General features: G+C 63.7%; 1 protein-coding gene and 1 long non-coding RNA gene across 10 annotated transcripts in view; both read left to right on the plus strand.

Annotated features, from left to right (window-relative positions):
* nbeal1 (neurobeachin-like 1) overlaps positions 1–25,633 on the plus strand; it is a 309,051-nt gene that overhangs the window by 119,716 nt on the left and 163,702 nt on the right. The gene's annotated exons all lie outside the window — the stretch shown is intronic.
* LOC121284817 lies at positions 248–833 on the plus strand. The gene is made up of 3 exons (XR_005944553.1): positions 248–291; positions 682–727; positions 821–833. It is a non-coding gene; the product is annotated as an uncharacterized LOC121284817 (long non-coding RNA).

The following is a 25,633-nucleotide window of genomic DNA, read 5'->3' on the forward strand; positions in this document are numbered from 1 at the left end:
CGGGAGCTCGGGAGGTAAAAGAGCGGGAGCTCGGGAGGTAAAAGAGCGGGAGCTCGGGAGGTAAAACAGCGGGAGCTCGGGAGGTAAAACAGCGGGAGCTCGGGAGGTAAAACAGCGGGAGCTCGGGAGGTAAAAGAGCGGGAGCTCGGGAGGTAAAAGAGCGGGAGCTCGGGAGGTAAAACAAGCGGGCGCTCGGGAGGTAAAACAGCGGGAGCTCGGGAGGTAAAAGAGCGGGAGCTCGGGAGGTAAAACAGCGGGAGCTCGGGAGGTAAAACAGCGGGAGCTCGGGAGGTAAAACAGCGGGAGCTCGGGAGGTAAAAAAGCGGGAGCTCGGAGGTAAATAACAGCGGAGAGGAGCTCGGAGGTAAAACAGCGGGAGCTCGGGAGGTAAAAACAGCGGGAGCTCGGGAGGTAAAAGAGCGGGAGCTCGGGAGGTAAAACAGCGGGAAGCTCGGGAGGTAAAACAGCGGAGCTCGGAGGTAAAAGAGCGGGAGCTCGGGAGGTAAACAGTGGGAGCTCGGGAGGTAAAACAGCGGGAGCTCGGGAGGTAAAACAGCGGGGAGCTCGGGAGGTAAAACAGCGGGAGCTCGGGAGGTAAAACAGCGGGAGCTCGGAGGAAAAGAGCGGGAGCTCGGGAGTAAAGCGCGGGAGCTCGGGAGGGTAAACAGCGGAGCTCGGGAGGTAAAACAGCGGGAGCTCGGGAGGTAAAAGAGCGGGAGCTCGGGAGGTAAAAAGAGCGGGAGCTCGGGAGGTAAAACAGCGGGAGCTCGGGAGGTAAAAGAGCGGGAGCTCGGGAGGTAAAAGAGCGGGAGCTCGGGAGGTAAAACAGCGGGAGCTCGGGAGATAAAACAGCGGGAGCTCGGGAGGTAAAAGAGCGGGAGCTCGGGAGATAAAACAGCGGGAGCTCGGGAGGTAAAAGAGCGGGAGCTCGGGAGGTAAAACAGCGGGAGCTCGGGAGGTAAAACAGCGGGAGCTCGGGAGGTAAAAGAGCGGGAGCTCGGGAGGTAAAACAGCGGGAGCTCGGGAGGTAAAAGAGCGGGAGCTCGGGAGGTAAAAGAGCGGGAGCTCGGGAGGTAAAACAGCGGGAGCTCGGGAGATAAAACAGCGGGAGCTCGGGAGGTAAAACAGCGGGAGCTCGGGAGATAAAACAGCGGGCGCTCGGGAGGTAAAAGAGCGGGAGCTCGGGAGGTAAAACAGCGGGAGCTCGGGAGGTAAAAGAGCGGGAGCTCGGGAGGTAAAACAGCGGGAGCTCGGGAGGTAAAACAGCGGGGGCTCGGGAGGGTAAAACGCGGGAGCTCGGGAGGTAAAACAGCGGGAGCTCGGGAGGTAAAACAGCGGGAGCTCGGGAGGTAAAAGAGCGGGAGCTCGGGAGGTAAAACAGCGGGAGCTCGGGAGGTAAAAGAGCGGGAGCTCGGGAGGTAAAAGAGCGGGAGCTCGGGAGGTAAAACAGCGGGAGCTCGGGAGGTAAAACAGCGGGAGCTCGGGAGATAAAACAGCGGGAGCTCGGGAGGTAAAACAGCGGGAGCTCGGGAGGTAAAACAGCGGGAGCTCGGGAGGTAAAACAGCGGGAGCTCGGGAGGTAAAACAGCGGGAGCTCGGGAGGTAAAACAGCGGGAGCTCGGGAGGTAAAACAGCGGGAGCTCGGGAGGTAAAAGAGCGGGAGCTCGGGAGGTAAAACAGCGGGAGCTCGGGAGATAAAACAGCGGGAGCTCGGGAGGTAAAAGAGCGGGAGCTCGGGAGGTACAACAGCGGGAGCTCGGGAGGTAAAACAGCGGGAGCTCGGGAGGTAAAACAGCGGGAGCTCGGGAGGTAAAAGAGCGGGAGCTCGGGAGGTAAAAGAGCGGGAGCTCGGGAGGTAAAACAGCGGGAGCTCGGGAGGTTAAAACAGCGGGAGCTCGGGAGGTAAAACAGCGGGAGCTCGGGAGGTAAAAGAGCGGGAGCTCGGGAGGTAAAACAGCGGGAGCTCGGGAGGTAAAAGAGCGGGAGCTCGGGAGGTAAAACAGCGGGAGCTCGGGAGGTAAAACAGCGGGAGCTCGGGAGGTAAAAGAGCGGGAGCTCGGGAGGTAAAAGAGCGGGAGCTCGGGAGGTAAAAGAGCGGGAGCTCGGGAGGTAAAAGAGCGGGAGCTCGGGAGGTAAAAGAGCGGGAGCTCGGGCGGTAAAACAGCGGGAGCTCGGGAGGTAAAAGAGCGGGAGCTCGGGAGGTAAAACAGCGGGAGCTCGGGAGGTAAAACAGCGGGAGCTCGGGAGGTAAAAGAGCGGGAGCTCGGGAGGTAAAAGAGCGGGAGCTCGGGAGGTAAAACAGCGGGAGCTCGGGAGGTAAAACAGCGGGAGCTCGGGAGGTAAAACAGCGGGAGCTCGGGAGGTAAAACAGCGGGAGCTCGGGAGGTAAAACAGCGGGAGCTCGGGAGGTAAAACAGCGGGAGCTCGGGAGGTAAAAGAGCGGGAGCTCGGGAGGTAAAAGAGCGGGAGCTCGGGAGGTAAAACAGCGGGCGCTCGGGAGGTAAAACAGCGGGAGCTCGGGAGGTAAAAGAGCGGGAGCTCGGGAGGTAAAACAGCGGGAGCTCGGGAGGTAAAACAGCGGGAGCTCGGGAGGTAAAAGAGCGGGAGCTCGGGAGGTAAAACAGCGGGAGCTCGGGAGGTAAAAGAGCGGGAGCTCGGGAGGTAAAACAGCGGGAGCTCGGGAGGTAAAAGAGCGGGAGCTCGGGAGGTAAACAGCGGGAGCTCGGGAGATAAAAGAGCGGGAGCTCGGGAGGTAAAAGAGCGGGAGCTCGGGAGATAAAAGAGCGGGAGCTCGGGAGGTAAAACAGCGGGAGCTCGGGAGGTAAAACAGCGGGAGCTCGGGAGGTAGAACAGCGGGAGCTCGGGAGGTAAAACAGCGGGAGCTCGGGAGGTAAAACAGCGGGAGCTCGGGAGGTAAAAGAGCGGGAGCTCGGGAGGTAAAGAGCGGGAGCTCGGGAGGTAAAAGAGCGGGAGCTCGGGAGATAAAAGAGCGGGAGCTCGGGAGGTAAAACAGCGGGAGCTCGGGAGGTAAAACAGCGGGAGCTCGGGAGGTAAAAGAGCGGGAGCTCGGGAGGTAAAACAGCGGGAGCTCGGGAGGTAAAAGAGCGGGAGCTCGGGAGGTAAAAGAGCGGGAGCTCGGGAGGTAAAAGAGCGGGAGCTCGGGAGATAAAAGAGCGGGAGCTCGGGAGGTAAAACAGCGGGAGCTCGGGAGGTAAAACAGCGGGAGCTCGGGAGGTAAAAGAGCGGGAGCTCGGGAGGTAAAAGAGCGGGAGCTCGGGAGGTAAAACAGCGGGAGCTCGGGAGGTAAAACAGCGGGAGCTCGGGAGGTAAAACAGCGGGAGCTCGGGAGGTAAAACAGCGGGAGCTCGGGAGGTAAAACAGTGGGAGCTCGGGAGGTAAAAGAGCGGGAGCTCGGGAGGTAAAACAGCGGGAGCTCGGGAGATAAAACAGCGGGAGCTCGGGAGGTAAAAGAGCGGGAGCTCGGGAGGTAAAACAGCGGGAGCTCGGGAGATAAAACAGCGGGAGCTCGGGAGGTAAAAGAGCGGGAGCTCGGGAGGTAAAAGAGCGGGAGCTCGGGAGATAAAACAGCGGGAGCTCGGGAGGTAAAAGAGCGGGAGCTCGGGAGGTAAAACAGCGGGAGCTCGGGAGATAAAACAGCGGGAGCTCGGGAGGTAAAAGAGCGGGAGCTCGGGAGGTAAAAGAGCGGGAGCTCGGGAGGTAAAAGAGCGGGAGCTCGGGAGGTAAAACAGCGGGAGCTCGGGAGGTAAAACAGCGGGAGCTCGGGAGATAAAAGAGCGGGAGCTCGGGAGGTAAAACAGCGGGAGCTCGGGAGGTAAAAGAGCGGGAGCTCGGGAGGTAAAAGAGCGGGAGCTCGGGAGATAAAACAGCGGGAGCTCGGGAAGTAAAACAGCGGGAGCTCGGGAGGTAAAACAGCGGGAGCTCGGGAGGTAAAACAGCGGGAGCTCGGGAGGTAAAACAGCGGGAGCTCGGGAGGTAAAACAGCGGGAGCTCGGGAGGTAAAAGAGCGGGAGCTCGGGAGGTAAAAGAGCGGGAGCTCGGGAGATAAAACAGCGGGAGCTCGGGAGGTAAAACAGCGGGAGCTCGGGAGGTAAAAGAGCGGGAGCTCGGGAGGTAAAAGAGCGGGAGCTCGGGAGGTAAAACAGCGGGAGCTCGGGAGGTAAAACAGCGGGAGCTCGGGAGGTAAAACAGCGGGAGCTCGGGAGGTAAAAGAGCGGGAGCTCGGGAGGTAAAACAGCGGGAGCTCGGGAGGTAAAACAGCGGGAGCTCGGGAGATAAAACAGCGGGAGCTCGGGAGGTAAAAGAGCGGGAGCTCGGGAGGTAAAACAGCGGGAGCTCGGGAGGTAAAAGAGCGGGAGCTCGGGAGGTAAAAGAGCGGGAGCTCGGGAGGTAAAACAGCGGGAGCTCGGGAAGTAAAACAGCGGGAGCTCGGGAGGTAAAAGAGCGGGAGCTCGGGAGGTAAAACAGCGGGAGCTCGGGAGGTAAAACAGCGGGAGCTCGGGAGTAAAACAGCGGGAGCTCGGGAGGTAAAACAGCGGGAGCTCGGGAGGTAAAACAGCGGGAGCTCGGGAGGTAAAACAGCGGGAGCTCGGGAGGTAAAACAGCGGGAGCTCGAGGTACAGCGGGGCTCGGGCGGTAAAACAGCGGGAGCTCGGGAGGTAAAACAGCGGGAGCTCGGGAGGTAAAACAGCGGGAGCTCGGGAGGTAAAACAGCGGGAGCTCGGGAGGTAAAACAGCGGGAGCTCGGGAGGTAAAAGAGCGGGAGCTCGGGAGGTAAAACAGCGGGAGCTCGGGAGGTAAAACAGCGGGAGCTCGGGAGATAAAAGAGCGGGAGCTCGGGAGGTAAAACAGCGGGAGCTCGGGAGGTAAAACAGCGGGAGCTCGGGAGGTAAAAGAGCGGGAGCTCGGGAGGTAAAAGAGCGGGAGCTCGGGAGGTAAAAGAGCGGGAGCTCGGGAGCTAAAAGAGCGGGAGCTCGGGAGGTAAAACAGCGGGCGCTCGGGAGGTAAAAGAGCGGGAGCTCGGGAGGTAAAACAGCGGGAGCTCGGGAGGTAAAACAGCGGGAGCTCGGGAGGTAAAACAGCGGGAGCTCGGGAGGTAAAACAGCGGGAGCTCGGGAGGTAAAACAGCGGGAGCTCGGGAGATAAAACAGCGGGAGCTCGGGAGGTAAAACAGCGGGAGCTCGGGAGGTAAAAGAGCGGGAGCTCGGGAGGTAAAACAGCGGGAGCTCGGGAGGTAAAACAGCGGGAGCTCGGGAGGTAAAACAGCGGGAGCTCGGGAGGTAAAACAGCGGGAGCTCGGGAGGTAAAACAGCGGGAGCTCGGGAGGTAAAACAGCGGGAGCTCGGGAGGTAAAAGAGCGGGAGCTCGGGAGCTAAAAGAGCGGGAGCTCGGGAGGTAAAAGAGCGGGAGCTCGGGAGACAAAACAGCGGGAGCTCGGGAGGTAAAGTTGGTACATAAAGTCATGAAAGGCGGCAGCACAGGTAGAGAGAGCTGTTACTAAAGTATATAGTATTCTAGGATTCATTAATAGGGACATAGAGTACGAGAGCAGGGAGGTTATGATGTACTTATGTAAGACATTGGTTAGACCTCAGCTGGAGTATTGTGTATAGCTCTGGGAGCCACACTATAGGAAAGATGTGAACGCATTGGAGAGAGTGCGGAAGAGGTTTACGAGAATGGCTCCAGGGACGAGACACTTCAATAATGAGGAAAGATTGGAGAAGTTGAAAACAAAAACAAAAATACCTGGAAAAACTCAGCAGGTCTGGCAGCATCTGCGGAGAGGAACACAGTTATCTTGGAGAAGTTGAGACTGTTTTCCTTGGAGAGGAGAAGGCTAAGACGAGACTTGATAGAAGTTTTCAAAATAATGAGGGGTCTGGACAGAGTAGATAGGGAGAAACTGTTCCCACTTGTAAACGGATCGAGAACCAGCGGGCACAGTTTTAAAGTGTTTTGCAAATGAAACAAATGCGAGGTAAGAAATAACTTTTTCACACAGCGAGTAGTTTGGGTTTAGAATGCACTGCCTGGAAGTGTGATAGAGGCAGGTTCAATTGAGGCATTCAAGAGGGCACTGGATGATTATTTAAATAGAATCAACATGCAAGGTTACGGGGTAAAGGCAGGACATTGGCATTGCTAAAATGCTCAGAGAGCCAGTGTAGACACGATGGGCCAAATTACCTCCTACACCGTAACAATTCTGTGATATTAAGGAGAACTGGTAGAGAGAAAACACCTCCACTATTTAGAGAACCTAAGACCGTGATCTTCACTGTTTTTAAAGTTTGGGCCACTTTAGCAAAAACCCGCAATGTGAGAGCCACATCGACGGACTATAATAGAGGCCATTGCCTGATTCGCTCCTGCTTGCGATAACACAAAGGAAGAAAGGACATTAATCGAAAAGCAGAATACGTTGTTCTTTCTGGGGGTATTCAGGCTTGAAGTGGACTGACTTGGCCGTGCCTCAGTGCTAGGATGAGGGATTTACCTGCAGGATGTACTTCTCTCTCCCAGTGAGCCGGTGGCGCAATCCTGTATGCCACATCCTACTGCGACGGTGGCTGCCCATGAACAATTCCAGTAGCTAACTGCATCACAATCCCAGGTGGAGGCACCTGTCAGGATAGGCTCACTTCTGAAGGAGTGGGCCCGTTTTCTGGATACAAATGGATCCCATCACACCACATGCACACACCTTCTTTCTCACCTCCTCTCTTTCTCACCCCCCTCTCTCCAACCCCCTCTCTCTCTCACCCCTCCCTCTCTCTCAAACCCCCTCTCTCTCACCCCCTCTCTCTCACCCCCTCTCTCTCACCCCCTCTCTCTCACCCCCTCTCTCTCACCCCCTCTCTCTCTCACCTCCTCTCTCTCTCACCTCCTCTCTTTCTCACCGACTCTCTTTCTCACCCCCTCTCTCTCTCACCCCCTCTCTCCAACCCCCTCTCTCTCTCACCCTTCCCTCTCTCTCAAACCCCCTCTCTGTCACCCCCTCTCTCACCCCCTCTCTCTCTCACCCCCTCTCTCTCTCACCTCCTCTCTTTCTCACCTCCTCTCTTTCTCACCTCCTCTCTTTCTCACCGCCTCTCTTTCTCACCTCCTCTCTTTCTCACTCCCTCTCTCACACACGCACTCTCCCACACCCACACACGCACTCTCCCAGGCCCACACACGCACTCTCCCACGCCCACACACGCACTCTCCCACACCCACACACGCACTCTCCCAGGCCCACACACGCACTCTCCCAGGCCCACACACGCACTCTCCCACACCCACACACGCACTCTCCCACGCCCACACACGCACTCTCCCACACCCACACACGCACTCTCCCACACCCACACACGCACTCTCCCACACCCACACACGCACTCTCCCACGCCCACACACGCACTCTCCCACACCCACACACGCACTCTCCCACACCCACACACGCACTCTCCCAGGCCCACACACGCACTCTCCCACACCCACACACGCACTCTCCCGCACCCACACACCCACTCTCCCAGGCCCACACACGCACTCTCCCACGCCCACACACGCACTCTCCCACACCCACACACGCACTCTCCCACACCCACACACGCACTCCCCCACGCCCACACACGCACTCTCCCACACCCACACACGCACTCTCCCAGGCCCACACACGCACTCTCCCACACCCACACACGCACTCTCCCACACCCACACACGCACTCTCCCACGCCCACACACGCACTCTCCCACGCCCACACACGCACTCTCCCACACCCACACACGCACTCTCCCACACCCACACACGCACTCTCCCACGCCCACACACGCACTCTCCCACGCCCACACAAGCAGTCTCCCACACCCACACACACACTCTCCCACGCCCACACACGCACTCTCCCACACCCACACACGCACTCTCCCACACCCACACACGCACTCTCCCAGGCCCACACACGCACTCTCCCACGCCCACACACGCACTCTCCCACGCCCACACACGCACTCTCCCAGGCCCACACACGCAGTCTCCCACACCCACACATGCACTCTCCCAGGCCCACACACGCACTCTCCCAGGCCCACACACGCACTTTCCCACGCCCACACACGCACTCTCCCACGCCCACACACGCACTCTCCCACACCCACACACGCACTCTCCCACACCCACACACGCACTCTCCCACACCCACACACGCACTCTCCCACACCCACACACGCACTCTCCCACGCCCACACACGCACTCTCCCACACCCACACACGCAGTCTCCCACACCCACACACACACTCTCCCACGCCCACACACGCACTCTCCCACACCCACACACGCACTCTCCCACGCCCACACACGCACTCTCCCAGGCCCACACACGCGCTCTCCCACGCCCACACACGCACTCTCCCACACCCACACACGCACTCTCCCACGCCCACACACGCACTCTCCCACGCCCACACACGCACTCTCCCACGCCCACACACGCACTCTCCCACGCCCACACACACACTCTCCCACGCCCACACACGCACTCTCCCACGCCCACACACGCACTCTCCCACGCCCACACACGCACTCTCCCACGCCCACACACACACTCTCCCACGCCCACACACGCGCTCTCCCAGGCCCACACACGCACTCTCCCACGCCCACAAACGCACTCTCCCACACCCACACACGCACTCTCCCACACCCACACACGCACTCTCCCACACCCACACACGCACTCTCCCACACCCACACACGCACTCTCCCACACCCCACACACGCACTCTCCCACACCCACACACGCACTCTCCCAGGCCCACACACGCACTCTCCCACACCCACACACGCACTCTCCCAGGCCCACACACGCAGTCTCCCACACCCACACAAGCACTCTCCCAGGCCCACACACGCACTCTCCCACGCCCACACACGCACTCTCCCACACCCACACACACACTCTCCCACGCCCACACACGCACTCTCCCACACCCACACACGCACTCTCCCACACCCACACACGCACTCTCCCAGGCCCACACACGCACTCTCCCAGGCCCACACACGCACTCTCCCACGCCCACACACGCACTCTCCCAGGCCCACACACGCAGTCTCCCACACCCACACATGCACTCTCCCAGGCCCACACACGCACTCTCCCAGGCCCACACACGCACTTTCCCACGCCCACACACGCACTCTCCCACGCCCACACACGCACTCTCCCACACCCACACACGCACTCTCCCACACCCACACACGCACTCTCCCACACCCACACACGCACTCTCCCACACCCACACACGCACTCTCCCACGCCCACACACGCACTCTCCCACACCCACACACGCAGTCTCCCACACCCACACACGCACTCTCCCACGCCCACACACGCACTCTCCCACGCCCACACACGCACTCTCCCACGCCCACACACGCACTCTCCCACGCCCACACACGCACTCTCCCACGCCCACACACGCACTCTCCCACGCCCACACACGCACTCTCCCACGCCCACACACCCACTCTCCCACGCCCACACACGCGCTCTCCCAGGCCCACACACGCACTCTCCCACGCCCACACACGCACTCTCCCACGCCCACACACGCACTCTCCCAGGCCCACACACGCAGTCTCCCACACCCACACATGCACTCTCCCAGGCTCACACACGCACTCTCCCAGGCCCACACACGCACTTTCCCACGCCCATACACGCACTCTCCCACGCCCACACACGCACTCTCCCACACCCACACACGCACTCTCCCACACCCACACACGCACTCTCCCACACCCACACACGCACTCTCCCACACCCACACACGCACTCTCCCACGCCCACACACGCACTCTCCCACACCCACACACGCAGTCTCCCACACCCACACACGCACTCTCCCACGCCCACACACGCACTCTCCCACGCCCACACACGCACTCTCCCACGCCCACACACGCACTCTCCCACGCCCACACACACACTCTCCCACGCCCACACACGCACTCTCCCACGCCCACACACGCACTCTCCCACGCCCACACACGCACTCTCCCACGCCCACACACCCACTCTCCCACGCCCACACACGCGCTCTCCCAGGCCCACACACGCACTCTCCCAGGCCCACAAACGCACTCTCCCACACCCACACACGCACTCTCCCACACCCACACACGCACTCTCCCACACCCACACACGCACTCTCCCACACCCACACACGCACTCTCCCACACCCACACACGCACTCTCCCACACCCACACACGCACTCTCCCAGGCCCACACACGCACTCTCCCACACCCACACACGCACTCTCCCAGGCCCACACACGCAGTCTCCCACACCCACACAAGCACTCTCCCAGGCCCACACACGCACTCTCCCACGCCCACACACGCACTCTCCCACACCCACACAAGCAGTCTCCCACACCCACACACACACTCTCCCACGCCCACACACGCACTCTCCCACACCCACACACGCACTCTCCCACACCCACACACGCACTCTCCCAGGCCCACACACGCACTCTCCCACGCCCACACACGCACTCTCCCAGGCCCACACACGCACTCTCCCACACCCACACACGCACTCTCCCACGCCCACACACGCACTCTCCCACACCCACACACGCACTCTCCCAGGCCCACACACGCACTCTCCCACACCCACACACGCACTCTCCCACACCCACACACGCACTCTCCCACACCCACACACGCACTCTCCCACACCCACACACGCACTCTCCCACGCCCACACACGCACTCTCCTACGCCCACACACGCACTCTCCCACGCCCACACACGCACTCTCCCACACCCACACACGCACTCTCCCACACCCACACACGCACTCTCCCACGCCCACACATGCACTCTCCCACGCCCACACACGCACTCTCCCACGCCCACACACGCACTCTCCCACGCCCACACACGCACTCTCCCACACCCACACACGCACTCCCCCACGCCCACACACGCACTCTCCCACACCCACACACGCACTCTCCCACACCCACACACGCACTCTCCCAGGCCCACACACGCACTCTCCCACGCCCACACACGCACTCTCCCAGGCCCACACACGCAGTCTCCCACGCCCACACACGCAGTCTCCCACGCCCACACACGCAGTCTCCCACGCCCACACACGCACTCTCCCACGCCCACACACGCACTCTCCCACGCCCACACACGCACTCTCCCACACCCACACACGCACTCTCCCACGCCCACACACGCACTCTCCCACGCCCACACACGCACTCTCCCACGCCCACACACGCACTCTCCCACACCCACACACGCACTCTCCCACGCCCACACACGCACTCTCCCACCCACACACGCACTCTCCCACACCCACACACGCACTCTCCCACACCCACACACGCTCTCTCCCACACCCACACACGCACTCTCCCACACCCACACACGCACTCTCCCACGCCCACACACGCACTCCCCCACGCCCACACACGCACTCTCCCACACCCACACACGCACTCTCCCACGCCCACACACGCACTCTCCCACGCCCACACACGCACTCTCCCACACCCACACACGCACTCTCCCACACCCACACACGCACTCTCCCAGGCCCACACACGCACTCTCCCAGGCCCACACACGCACTCTCCCACGCCCACACACGCACTCTCCCACACCCACACACGCACTCTCCCACACCCACACACGCACTCCCCCACGCCCACACACGCACTCCCCCACGCCCACACACGCACTCTCCCACGCCCACACACGCACTCTCCCACGCCCACACACGCACTCTCCCACGCCCACACACGCACTCTCCCACGCCCACACACGCACTCTCCCACACCCACACACGCACTCTCCAACTCCCACACACGCACTCTCCCACACCCACACACGCATTCTCCCACACCCACACACGCACTCTCCCACACCCACACACGCACTCTCCTACACCCACACACGCACTCTCACACACCCACACACGCACTCTCCCACGCCCACACACGCACTCTCCCACGCCCACACACGTACTCTCCCACGCCCACACACGCACTCTCCCACATCCACACACGCACTCTCCCACACCCACACACGCACTCTCCCAGGCCCACACACGCACTCTCCCAGGCCCACACACGCACTCTCCCAGGCCCACACACGCACTCTCCCAGGCCCACACACGCACTCTCCCAGGCCCACACACGCACTCTCCCAGGCCCACACACGCACTCTCCCACGCCCACACACGCACTCTCCCACACCCACACACGCACTCTCCCACACCCACACACGCACTCTCCCACACCCACACACGCACTCTCCCACACCCACACACGCACTCTCCCACACCCACACACGCACTCTCCCACACCCACACACGCACTCTCCCACACCCACACACGCACTCTCCCACACCCACACACGCACTCTCCCAGGCCCACACACGCAGTCTCCCACGCCCACACACGCACTCTCCCACGCCCACACACTCACTCTCCCACGCCCACACACGCACTCTCCCACGCCCACACACGCACTCTCCCACACCCACACACGCACTCTCCCACACCCACACACGCACTCTCCCACACCCACACACGCACTCTCCCACGCCCACACACGCACTCTCCCACGCCCACACACGCACTCTCCCACGCCCACACACGCACTCTCCCACGCCCACACACTCACTCTCCCACGCCCACACACGCACTCCCCCACACCCACACACGCACTCCCCCAGGCCCACACACGCACTCTCCCACGCCCACACACGCACTCTCCCAGGCCCACACACGCACTCTCCCAGGCCCACACACGCACTCTCCCAGGCCCACACACGCACTCTCCCAGGCCCACACACGCACTCTCCCAGGCCCACACACGCACTCTCCCACGCCCACACACGCACTCTCCCACGCCCACACACGCACTCTCCCACACCCACACACGCACTCTCCCACACCCACACACGCACTCTCCCACACCCACACACGCACTCTCCCACACCCACACACGCACTCTCCCACACCCACACACGCACTCTCCCACACCCACACACGCACTCTCCCACACCCACACACGCACTCTCCCACACCCACACACGCACTCTCCCAGGCCCACACACGCAGTCTCCCACGCCCACACACGCACTCTCCCACGCCCACACACGCACTCTCCCACGCCCACACACGCACTCTCCCACGCCCACACACGCACTCTCCGACACCCACACACGCACTCTCCCACACCCACACACGCACTCTCCCACACCCACACACGCACTCTCCAACGCCCACACACGCACTCTCCCACGCCCACACACGCACTCTCCCACGCCCACACACGCACTCTCCCACGCCCACACACTCACTCTCCCACACCCACACACGCACTCCCCCACACCCACACACGCACTCTCCCAGGCCCACACACGCACTCTCCCACGCCCACACACGCACTCTCCCAGGCCCACACACGCACTCTCCCAGGCCCACACACGCACTCTCCCAGGCCCACACACGCACTCTCCCACGCCCACACACGCACTCTCCCACGCCCACACACGCACTCTCCCACACCCACACACGCACTCTCCCACACCCACACACGCACTCTCCCACACCCACACACGCACTCTCCCACACCCACACACGCACTCTCTTTCAGGCCCACACACGCACTCTCCCACACCCACACACGCACTCTCCCAGGCCCACACACGCTGTCTCCCACACCCACACACGCACTCTCCCACACCCACACACGCACTCTCCCACACCCACACACGCACTCTCCCACACCCACACACGCACTCTCCCACACCCACACAAGCACTCTCCCACACCCACACACGCACTCTCTTTCAGGCCCACACACGCACTCTCCCACACCCACACACGCACTCTCCCAGGCCCACACACGCTGTCTCCCACACCCACACACGCACTCTCCCAGGCCCACACACGCACTCTCCCAGGCCCACACACGCACTCTCCCACGCCCACACACGCACTCTCCCAAGCCCACATACGCACTCTCCCAGGCCCACACACGCGCTCTCCCACGCCCACACACGCACTCTCCCGCACCCACACACGCACTATCCCACACCCACACACGCACTCTCCCTCACCCACACACGCACTCTCCCACACCCACACACGCACTCTCCCACGCCCACACACGCACTCTCCCACGCCCACACACGCACTCTCCCACGCCCACACACGCACTCTCCCACACCCACACACGCACTCTCCCACGCCCACACACGCACTCTCCCGCACCCACACACGCACTCTCCCACACCCCACACACGCACTCTCCCACACCCACACACGCACTCTCCCACACCCACACACGCACGCTCCCACACCCACACACGCACTCTCCCACGCCCACACACGCACTCTCCCACGCCCACACACGCACTCTCCCACACCCACACACGCACTCTCCCACGCCCACACACGCACTCTCCCACACCCACACACGCACTCTCCCACACCCACACACGCACTCTCCCAGGCCCACAGACGCACTCTCCCACGCCCACACACGCACTCTCCCAGGCCCACACACGCAGTCTCCCACGCCCACACACGCAGTCTCCCACGCCCACACACGCACTCTCCCACGCCCACACACGCACTCTCCCGCACCCACACACGCACTCTCCCACGCCCACACACGCACTCTCCCACACCCACACACGCACTCTCCCGCGCCCACACACGCACTCTCCCACACCCACACACGCACTCTCCCACGCCCACACACGCACTCTCCCACGCCCACACACGTACTCTCCCACACCCACACACGCACTCTCCCACACCCACACACGCACTCTCCCACGCCCACACAGGCACTCTCCCACGCCCACACACGCACTCTCCCACACCCACACACGCACTCTCCCAGGCCCACACACGCACTCTCCCACGCCCACACACGCACTCTCCCAAGCCCACCCACGCACTCTCCCACGCCCACCCACGCACTCTCCCGCACCCACACACGCACTCTCCCACACCCACACACGCACTCTCCCACACCCACACACGCACTCTCCCACACCCACACACGCACTCTCCCACGCCCACACACGCACTCTCCCACGCCCACACACGCACTCTCCCACACCCACACACGCACTCTCCCACACCCACACACGCACTCTCCCAGGCCCACACACGCACTCTCCCAGGCCCACACACGCACTCTCCCACACCCACACACGCACTCTCCCACACCCACACACGCACTCTCCCACACCCACACACGCACTCTCCCACACCCACACACGCACTCTCCCACACCCACACACGCACTCTCCCACACCCACACACGCACTCTCCCAGGCCCACACACGCACTCTCCCACACCCACACACGCACTCTCCCAGGCCCACACACGCACTCTCCCACGCCCACACACGCACTCTCCCACACCCACACACGCACTCTCCCACACCCACACCCGCACTCTCCCACGCCCACACACGCACTCTCCCACGCCCACACACGCACTCTCCCACGCCCACACACGCACTCTCCCACGCCCACACACTCACTCTCTCACACCCACACACGCACTCCCCCACACCCACACACGCACTCTCCCAGGCCCACACACGCACTCTCCCACGCCCACACACGCACTCTCCCAGGCCCACACACGCACTCTCCCAGGCCCACACACGCACTCTCCCAGGCCCACACACGCACTCTCCCACGCCCACACACGCACTCTCCCACGCCCACACACGCACTCTCCCACACCCACACACGCACTCTCCCACACCCACACACGCACTCTCCCACACCCACACACGCACTCTCCCACACCCACACACGCACTCTCCCACACCCACACACGCACTCTCCCACACCCACACACGCACTCTCTTTCAGGCCCACACACGCACTCTCCCACACCCACACACGCACTCTCCCAGGCCCACACGCTGTCTCCCACACCCACACACGCACTCTCCCACGCCCACACACGCACTCTCCCAGGCCCACACACGCACTCTCCCACGCCCACACACGCACTCTCCCACGCCCACATATGCACTCTCCCAGGCCCACACACGCGCTCTCCCACGCCCACACACGCACTCTCCCGCACCCACACACGCACTCTCCCACACCCACACACGCACTCTCCCTCACCCACACACGCACTCTCCCACACCCACACACGCACTCTCCCACGCCCACACACGCACTCTCCCACGCCCACACACGCACTCTCCCACGCCCACACACGCACTCTCCCACGCCCACACACGCACTCTCCCACGCCCACACACGCACTCTCCCACACCCACACACGCACTCTCCCACGCCCACACACGCACTCTCCCACACCCACACACGCACTCTCCCACACCCACACACGCACTCTCCCACACCCACACACGCACTCGCCCACGCCCACACACGCACTCTCCCACGCCCACACACGCACTCTCCCACGCCCACACACGCACTCTCCCACGCCCACACACGCACTCTCCCACGCCCACACACGCACTCTCCCACACCCACACACGCACTCTCCCAGGCCCACAGACGCACTCTCCCACGCCCACACACGCACTCTCCCAGGCCCACACACGCAGTCTCCCACGCCCACACACGCAGTCTCCCACGCCCACACACGCAGTCTCCCACGCCCACACACGCAGTCTCCCGCACCCACACACGCACTCTTCCACGCCCACACACGCACTCTCCCACACCCACACACGCACTCTCCCACGCCCACACACGCACTCTCCCACACCCACACACGCACTCTCCCACGCCCACACACGCACTCTCCCACACCCACACACGTACTCTCCCACACCCACACACGCACTCTCCCACACCCACACACGCACTCTCCCACACCCACACACGCACTCTCCCACGCCCACACACGCACTCTCCCACGCCCACACACGCACTCTCCCACACCCACACACGCACTCTCCCAGGCCCACACACGCACTCTCCCAGGCCCACACACGCACTCTCCCAGGCCCACCCACGCACTCTCCCACGCCCACCCACGCACTCTCCCGCACCCACACACGCACTCTCCCACACCCACACACGCACTCTCCCACACCCACACACGCACTCTCCCACGCCCACACACGCACTCTCCCACGCCCACAAACGCACTCTCCCACACCCACACACGCACTCTCCCACACCCACACACGCACTCTCCCACACCCACACACGCACTCTCCCAGGCCCACACACGCACTCTCCCAGGCCCACACACGCACTCTCCCACACCCACACACGCACTCTCCCACACCCAGACACGCACTCTCCCACACCCACACACGCACTCTCCCACACCCACACACGCACTCTCCCACACCCACACATGCACTCTCCCACACCCACACACGCACTCTCCCAGGCCCACACACGCACTCTCCCACACCCACACACGCACTCTCCCAGGCCCACACACGCACTCTCCCACGCCCACACACGCACTCTCCCACGCCCACACACGCACTCTCCCACGCCCACACACGCACTCTCCCACGCCCACACACGCACTCTCCCACGCCCACACACGCACTCTCCCACGCCCACACACGCACTCTCCCACACCCACACACGCACTCTCCCACACCCACACACGCACTCTCCCACGCCCACACACGCACTCTCCCACACCCACACACGCACTCTCCCACACCCACACACGCACTCTCCCACGCCCACACACGCACTCTCCCACACCCACACACGCACTCTCCCACGCCCACACACGCACTCTCCCACACCCACACATGCACTCTCCCACACCCACACACGCACTCTCCCACACCCACACACGCTCTCTCCCAGGCCCACACACGCACTTTCCCACGCCCACACACGCACTCTCCCACACCCACACACGCACTCTCCCACACCCACACACGCACTCTCCCACACCCACACACGCACTCTCCCACACCCACACACGCACTCTCCCACACCCACACACGCACTCTCCCAGGCCCACACACGCAGTCTCCCACGCCCACACACGCACTCTCCCACGCCCACACACTCACTCTCCCACGCCCACACACGCACTCTCCCACGCCCACACACGCACTCTCCCACACCCACACACGCACTCTCCCACACCCACACACGCACTCTCCCACACCCACACACGCACTCTCCCACGCCCACACACGCACTCTCCCACGCCCACACACGCACTCTCCCACGCCCACACACGCACTCTCCCACGCCCACACACTCACTCTCCCACACCCACACACGCACTCCCCCACACCCACACACGCACTCTCCCAGGCCCACACACGCACTCTCCCAGGCCCACACACGCACTCTCCCACGCCCACACACGCACTCTCCCACGCCCACACACGCACTCTCCCACACCCACACACGCACTCTCCCACACCCACACACGCACTCTCCCACACCCACACACGCACTCTCCCACACCCACACACGCACTCTCTTTCAGGCCCACACACGCACTCTCCCACACCCACACACGCACTCTCCCAGGCCCACACACGCTGTCTCCCACACCCACACACGCACTCTCCCACACCCACACACGCACTCTCCCACACCCACACACGCACTCTCCCACACCCACACACGCACTCTCCCACACCCACACACGCACTCTCTTTCAGGCCCACACACGCACTCTCCCACACCCACACACGCACTCTCCCAGGCCCACACACGCTGTCTCCCACACCCACACACGCACTCTCCCAGGCCCACACACGCACTCTCCCAGGCCCACACACGCACTCTCCCACGCCCACACACGCACTCTCCCAAGCCCACATACGCACTCTCCCAGGCCCACACACGCGCTCTCCCACGCCCACACACGCACTCTCCCGCACCCACACACGCACTATCCCACACCCACACACGCACTCTCCCTCACCCACACACGCACTCTCCCACACCCACACACGCACTCTCCCACGCCCACACACGCACTCTCCCACGCCCACACACGCACTCTCCCACGCCCACACACGCACTCTCCCACACCCACACACGCACTCTCCCACGCCCACACACGCACTCTCCCGCACCCACACACGCACTCTCCCACACCCACACACGCACTCTCCCACACCCACACACGCACTCTCCCACACCCACACACGCACGCTCCCACACCCACACACGCACTCTCCCATGCCCACACACGCACTCTCCCACGCCCACACACGCACTCTCCCACACCCACACACGCACTCTCCCACGCCCACACACGCACTCTCCCACACCCACACACGCACTCTCCCACACCCACACACGCACTCTCCCAGGCCCACAGACGCACTCTCCCACGCCCACACACGCACTCTCCCAGGCCCACACACGCAGTCTCCCACGCCCACACACGCAGTCTGCCACGCCCACACACGCACTCTCCCACGCCCACACACGCACTCTCCCGCACCCACACACGCACTCTCCCACGCCCACACACGCACTCTCCCACACCCACACACGCACTCTCCCGCGCCCACACACGCACTCTCCCACACCCACACACGCACTCTCCCACGCCCACACACGCACTCTCCCACACCCACACACGTACTCTCCCACACCCACACGCGCACTCTCCCACACCCACACACGCACTCTCCCACGCCCACACAGGCACTCTCCCACGCCCACACACGCACTCTCCCACACCCACACACGCACTCTCCCAGGCCCACACACGCACTCTCCCACGCCCACACACGCACTCTCCCAGGCCCACCCACGCACTCTCCCACGCCCACCCACGCACTCTCCCGCACCCACACACGCACTCTCCCACACCCACACACGGACTCTCCCACACCCACACACGCACTCTCCCACACCCACACACGCACTCTCCCACGCCCACACACGCACTCTCCCACGCCCACACACGCACTCTCCCACGCCCACACACGCACTCTCCCACACCCACACACGCACTCTCCCACACCCACACACGCACTCTCCCAGGCCCACACACGCACTCTCCCAGGCCCACACACGCACTCTCCCACACCCACACACGCACTCTCCCACACCCACACACGCACTCTCCCACACCCACACACGCACTCTCCCACACCCACACACGCCCTCTCCCACACCCACACACGCACTCTCCCACACCCACACACGCACTCTCCCAGGCCCACACACGCACTCTCCCACGCCCACACACGCACTCTCCCACGCCCACACACGCACTCTCCCACGCCCACACACGCACTCTCCCACACCCACACACGCACTCTCCCACACCCACACCCGCACTCTCCCACGCCCACACACGCACTCTCCCACGCCCACACACGCACTCTCCCACGCCCACACACGCACTCTCCCACGCCCACACACTCACTCTCTCACACCCACACACGCACTCCCCCACACCCACACACGCACTCTCCCAGGCCCACACACGCACTCTCCCACGCCCACACACGCACTCTCCCAGGCCCACACACGCACTCTCCCAGGCCCACACACGCACTCTCCCAGGCCCACACACGCACTCTCCCACGCCCACACACGCACTCTCCCACGCCCACACACGCACTCTCCCACACCCACACACGCACTCTCCCACACCCACACACGCACTCTCCCACACCCACACACGCACTCTCCCACACCCACACACGCACTCTCCCACACCCACACACGCACTCTCTTTCAGGCCCACACACGCACTCTCCCACACCCACACACGCACTCTCCCAGGCCCACACGCTGTCTCCCACACCCACACACGCACTCTCCCAGGCCCACACACGCACTCTCCCAGGCCCACACACGCACTCTCCCACGCCCACACACGCACTCTCCCACGCCCACATACGCACTCTCCCAGGCCCACACACGCGCTCTCCCACGCCCACACACGCACTCTCCCGCACCCACACACGCACTCTCCCACACCCACACACGCACTCTCCCTCACCCACACACGCACTCTCCCACACCCACACACGCACTCTCCCACGCCCACACACGCACTCTCCCACGCCCACACACGCACTCTCCCACGCCCACACACGCACTCTCCCACGCCCACACACGCACTCTCCCACGCCCACACACGCACTCTCCCACACCCACACACGCACTCTCCCACGCCCACACACGCACTCTCCCACACCCACACACGCACTCTCCCACACCCACACACGCACTCTCCCACACCCACACACGCACTCGCCCACGCCCACACACGCACTCTCCCACGCCCACACACGCACTCTCCCACGCCCACACACGCACTCTCCCACGCCCACACACGCACTCTCCCACGCCCACACACGCACTCTCCCACACCCACACACGCACTCTCCCAGGCCCACAGACGCACTCTCCCACGCCCACACACGCACTCTCCCAGGCCCACACACGCAGTCTCCCACGCCCACACACGCAGTCTCCCACGCCCACACACGCAGTCTCCCACGCCCACACACGCAGTCTCCCGCACCCACACACGCACTCTCCCACGCCCACACACGCACTCTCCCACACCCACACACGCACTCTCCCACGCCCACACACGCACTCTCCCACACCCACACACGCACTCTCCCACGCCCACACACGCACTCTCCCACACCCACACACGTACTCTCCCACACCCACACACGCACTCTCCCACACCCACACACGCACTCTCCCACACCCACACACGCACTCTCCCACGCCCACACACGCACTCTCCCACGCCCACACACGCACTCTCCCACACCCACACACGCACTCTCCCAGGCCCACACACGCACTCTCCCAGGCCCACACACGCACTCTCCCAGGCCCACCCACGCACTCTCCCACGCCCACCCACGCACTCTCCCGCACCCACACACGCACTCTCCCACACCCACACACGGACTCTCCCACACCCACACACGCACTCTCCCACGCCCACACACGCACTCTCCCACGCCCACACACGCACTCTCCCACACCCACACACGCACTCTCCCACACCCACACACGCACTCTCCCACACCCACACACGCACTCTCCCAGGCCCACACACGCACTCTCCCAGGCCCACACACGCACTCTCCCACACCCACACACGCACTCTCCCACACCCAGACACGCACTCTCCCACACCCACACACGCACTCTCCCACACCCACACACGCACTCTCCCACACCCACACATGCACTCTCCCACACCCACACACGCACTCTCCCAGGCCCACACACGCACTCTCCCACACCCACACACGCACTCTCCCAGGCCCACACACGCACTCTCCCACGCCCACACACGCACTCTCCCACGCCCACACACGCACTCTCCCACGCCCACACACGCACTCTCCCACACCCACACACGCACTCTCCCACGCCCACACACGCACTCTCCCACGCCCACACACGCACTCTCCCACACCCACACACGCACTCTCCCACACCCACACACGCACTCTCCCACGCCCACACACGCACTCTCCCACACCCACACACGCACTCTCCCACACCCACACACGCACTCTCCCACGCCCACACACGCACTCTCCCACACCCACACACGCACTCTCCCACGCCCACACACGCACTCTCCCACACCCACACATGCACTCTCCCACACCCACACACGCACTCTCCCACACCCACACACGCTCTCTCCCAGGCCCACACACGCACTTTCCCACGCCCACACACGCACTCTCCCACACCCACACACGCACTCTCCCACACCCACACACGCACTCTCCCACACCCACACACGCACTCTCCCACACCCACACACGCACTCTCCCACACCCACACACGCACTCTCCCAGGCCCACACACGCAGTCTCCCACGCCCACACACGCACTCTCCCACGCCCACACACTCACTCTCCCACGCCCACACACGCACTCTCCCACGCCCACACACGCACTCTCCCACACCCACACACGCACTCTCCCACACCCACACACGCACTCTCCCACACCCACACACGCACTCTCCCACGCCCACACACGCACTCTCCCACGCCCACACACGCACTCTCCCACGCCCACACACGCACTCTCCCACGCCCACACACTCACTCTCCCACACCCACACACGCACTCCCCCACACCCACACACGCACTCTCCCAGGCCCACACACGCACTCTCCCACGCCCACACACGCACTCTCCCAGGCCCACACACGCACTCTCCCAGGCCCACACACGCACTCTCCCAGGCCCACACACGCACTCTCCCAGGCCCACACACGCACTCTCCCACGCCCACACACGCACTCTCCCACGCCCACACACGCACTCTCCCACACCCACACACGCACTCTCCCACACCCACACACGCACTCTCCCACACCCACACACGCACTCTCCCACACCCACACACGCTCTCTCTTTCAGGCCCACACACGCACTCTCCCACACCCACACACGCACTCTCCCAGGCCCACACACGCTGTCTCCCACACCCACACACGCACTCTCCCAGGCCCACACACGCACTCTCCCAGGCCCACACACGCACTCTCCCAGGCCCACACACGCACTCTCCCACGCCCACACACGCACTCTCCCACGCCCACGTACGCACTCTCCCAGGCCCACACACGCACTCTCCCACGCCCACACACGCACTCTCCCACACCCACACACGCACTCTCCCACACCCACACACGCACTCTCCCACACCCACACACGCACTCTCCCACACCCACACACGCACTCTCCCACACCCACACACGCACTCTCCCACACCCACACACGCACTCTCTTTCAGGCCCACACACGCACTCTCCCACACCCACACACGCACTCTCCCAGGCCCACACGCTGTCTCCCACACCCACACACGCACTCTCCCACGCCCACACACGCACTCTCCCAGGCCCACACACGCACTCTCCCACGCCCACACACGCACTCTCCCACGCCCACATATGCACTCTCCCAGGCCCACACACGCGCTCTCCCACGCCCACACACGCACTCTCCCGCACCCACACACGCACTCTCCCACACCCACACACGCACTCTCCCTCACCCACACACGCACTCTCCCACACCCACACACGCACTCTCCCACGCCCACACACGCACTCTCCCACGCCCACACACGCACTCTCCCACGCCCACACACGCACTCTCCCACGCCCACACACGCACTCTCCCACGCCCACACACGCACTCTCCCACACCCACACACGCACTCTCCCACGCCCACACACGCACTCTCCCACACCCACACACGCACTCTCCCACACCCACACACGCACTCTCCCACACCCACACACGCACTCGCCCACGCCCACACACGCACTCTCCCACGCCCACACACGCACTCTCCCACGCCCACACACGCACTCTCCCACGCCCACACACGCACTCTCCCACGCCCACACACGCACTCTCCCACGCCCACACACGCACTCTCCCAGGCCCACAGACGCACTCTCCCACGCCCACACACGCACTCTCCCAGGCCCACACACGCAGTCTCCCACGCCCACACACGCAGTCTCCCACGCCCACACACGCAGTCTCCCACGCCCACACACGCAGTCTCCCGCACCCACACACGCACTCTCCCACGCCCACACACGCACTCTCCCACACCCACACACGCACTCTCCCACGCCCACACACGCACTCTCCCACGCCCACACACGCACTCTCCCACGCCCACACACGCACTCTCCCACACCCACACACGTACTCTCCCACACCCACACACGCACTCTCCCACACCCACACACGCACTCTCCCACACCCACACACGCACTCTCCCACGCCCACACACGCACTCTCCCACGCCCACACACGCACTCTCCCACACCCACACACGCACTCTCCCAGGCCCACACACGCACTCTCCCAGGCCCACACTCGCACTCTCCCAGGCCCACCCACGCACTCTCCCACGCCCACCCACGCACTCTCCCGCACCCACACACGCACTCTCCCACACCCACACACGCACTCTCCCACACCCACACACGCACTCTCCCACGCCCACACACGCACTCTCCCACGCCCACAAACGCACTCTCCCACACCCACACACGCACTCTCCCACACCCACACACGCACTCTCCCACACCCACACACGCACTCTCCCAGGCCCACACACGCACTCTCCCAGGCCCACACACGCACTCTCCCACACCCACACACGCACTCTCCCACACCCAGACACGCACTCTCCCACACCCACACACGCACTCTCCCACACCCACACACGCACTCTCCCACACCCACACATGCACTCTCCCACACCCACACACGCACTCTCCCAGGCCCACACACGCACTCTCCCACACCCACACACGCACTCTCCCAGGCCCACACACGCACTCTCCCACGCCCACACACGCACTCTCCCACGCCCACACACGCACTCTCCCACGCCCACACACGCACTCTCCCACGCCCACACACGCACTCTCCCACGCCCACACACGCACTCTCCCACGCCCACACACGCACTCTCCCACACCCACACACGCACTCTCCCACACCCACACACGCACTCTCCCACGCCCACACACGCACTCTCCCACACCCACACACGCACTCTCCC

Source organism: Carcharodon carcharias, chromosome 12 (genome assembly GCF_017639515.1).
Source record: "Carcharodon carcharias isolate sCarCar2 chromosome 12, sCarCar2.pri, whole genome shotgun sequence".
NCBI classification, from domain to species: domain Eukaryota; kingdom Metazoa; phylum Chordata; class Chondrichthyes; order Lamniformes; family Lamnidae; genus Carcharodon; species Carcharodon carcharias.